Below are 3,062 nucleotides of genomic sequence, written 5' to 3'. Positions count from 1 at the left end.
GTCAAAATCCAGATGAAAATAAGACAACCCCAAATGCTAGATCCCCGATCGTCCCAACTGGGCTCCACTACTGATCATCGGGAAAAGACACATAGTAACGACCACGTTCCTCGTCGAACTCCCACTTGAGATCGACGCCATCATCTGCACTGGCATCGTCGACACCTGCAACTGTTTGGAAGTATCTGTGAGTCACGGGGACTCAGCAATCTCACACCCGCGAGATCAAGACTATTTAAGCTAGTAGGACAAGGAGGTGCAAAGAGGTGGAGCTGCAACGGCAAAAGCATATACGGTGGCTAACTTGCACAAATGAGAGCGAGAAGAGAAGCAATGGATCGGACGTCATCTAGCAATGACCAAGAAGAGGTCCTGAACACCTACTTACGTCATACATAACACAGACCGTGTCCACTTCCCGGACTCCGCCGAGAAGAGACCATCACGGCTACACACGCACTTGGTGTATTTTAATTGGGTCAAGTGACAAGTTATCTACAACCGGACATTAACAAATTCCCATCTGCCTCATAACCGCGGGCACGGCTTTCGAAAGATAATACCCTGCAGGGGTGTCCCAACTTAGCCCATCATAAGCTCTCACGGTCAACGAAGTATAAACCTTCTCCCGGAAAGACCCGATCAGTCTCGGAATCCCGGTTTAAAAGACATCTCGACAATGGTAAAACAAGACCAGCAAAGCCGCCCGAATGTGCCGACAAATCCCGATAGGAGCTGCACATATCTCGTTCTCAGGGCACACCGGATTGTCCAAGCTTCCGATAGGCCAGACCAGAGTTGCCCCTCGTGGCCACCGGCGACTGACAGTTTGGACCAATACTCAGAGGAGCACTGGCCCGGGGGTTTAAAATAAAGATGACCCTCGGGCTCTAGAAAACCCGGGGGAAAAAGGTATAGGTCTCAAATGGTAAAACCAAGGTTGGGCCTTGCTGGAGGAGTTTTATTCAAGGCGACCTATCAAGGGGGTCCCATAAATCACCCGACCGCGTAAGGAACGCAAACTCAAGGAACATAATCCCGGTATACAGTAACTAGGGGCGGCAAGAGTGGAACAAAACACCAGGCATAAGGCCGAGCCTTCCACCCTTTACCAAAATATATAGATGCATTAATTAAATAAGAGATATTGTGATATCCCAACATAACCATGTTCCGACATGGAACAAACTTCAACTTCACCTACAACTAGCAATGCTATAAGAGGGGCTGAGCAAAAGCGGTAACATAGCCAAACAACGGTTTGCTAGGAAAGGATGGTTAGAGCTGACATGGCTGAAATGGGAGACATGATATAGCAAGTGATAGGTAGCGAGCATGGCAATAGAGCGAACAACTAGCATAGCAAAGATAGAAGTGATTTCGAGGGGTGGTCATCTTGCCTGCAAGATTCTCAGAGTTGTCGAAATCTTGATCCTCGTAAGCGTACTTGACAGGTTCCTCGTTCACGAACTCGTCTCCCGGCTCTACCCAAGACAAGAACACAAACAAACGGAACCACAATCAACAACGAGAAATGCGCAAGCAACATGATGCAAAACATGTATGATATGCAAGATATGATATGCGATGCATATGCGTGCTCCGACGGAAAATGATGAACATGGCAGTAACTTGGCAAACCAAGCATGCCACTGGAAAGATGAGATTATTTCGGTCGAAATCGATATAAAGATCACCGGAATCGGATGCACGGTTTGCAAATGGCAAGCAAAACAAGAATGACACGAATCTGCGGTAAACAGCAAGATAGCACCTAAAATGTAACAAGAAACAATGCTACAGCACCCCAACATAGCAACAAAGCAAATGTCAGTAATCTACAGGAGATGCTTGACAAAAGATGAACAATGAGCTACGGCTAGTTCACAACATATCAAGCTCAAACAAGCATGGCAAAAGTGCAAAAGATTACAGGTTCACAGACTTAGTGAAAAACTGGACATGGCAGAAATCAGCATCAGGTAGCAATGTTCGGAGCACGAAATCAACATGCTACAGGAACTTAACATAGCAAAAAAAGGCATGACAGTGTTCTACTAGAAGCACATGACAAAAGTCCCTTACTGACCATAAGCCATAAAGGACCAGAAGATATGATGGCAAGCATGTAAACATAGCAAGTTTCGTTAACAGGTTTCAGACTTAGCAGAAAACAGAGCATGGCAGAAATATTAATATGTAGGCCTCTTTGTGAGCTTGATTCACTCACTACAGAGTAATGCATGACAAACCAAGCATACATACAGCAAGATGGCATGTTTATGAAGCTATCCATGGCAAGAAAAATTGCATATCATGTATGGATCAACTACAATAAGCTTGGCAAAAATGCATATCATGTTAAGAATCTGCCAGAAATATTTTATAGCAAAAGTAAAGCAAGATTGAGTCATGCTATGGTACTCTAAAATTGCAAACAATTGCAGGAATGGATCAATTACAACTATAGATACAAAACATCCTTATTGAACATCTCGAAAATATGCATGGATCTCTCTGTAGCATCAAGTTTACATGGCAACAAAATTACAGCAGACAAAGACAGAGAAATCACTAAGTCCCTGAAATAAGAATTATTACGGGGCCTACTTTGCATGCTTGTGCTAGTCACCACAGAGATCACAAAAATACATGGACTATACCACTAGAAATATGGCATGGCATACTTCAAAACACAAGTAGAGCTCATGCTCAAAAGATGCACAGATTAAATGATACAAAAATGACAAATCTCCAATTTCTGATAAGAACCAGAGATTAACAGCAACTAGCCCTCTTCCAATGAAGATGTGGGCATCAAGATTACCTCTAAGGACAATGGTGCAATTGAACAAAATGAAGAGCATCATGAGACGAACAATTTGACATATTATAGGCGCGAATCGGAGCTACACGCACAAAGTTATCACATCTCGAACAGGAGCACATGCTGAAGATTTCTGGGACAGAAAAAAAGAGCGGCGAGGAGAAAAGTCAACGTACGATTGGATCTGGATCGGGGCTGGCTCCTCGAGCCCGAGCTCGTCGGCGGCGAGGCAGGA

The sequence above is a fragment of the Triticum aestivum genome, chromosome 3D (genome assembly GCF_018294505.1).
Source record: "Triticum aestivum cultivar Chinese Spring chromosome 3D, IWGSC CS RefSeq v2.1, whole genome shotgun sequence".
NCBI lineage: Eukaryota > Viridiplantae > Streptophyta > Magnoliopsida > Poales > Poaceae > Triticum > Triticum aestivum.
Note: the sequence above shows the minus strand (reverse complement) of the source record.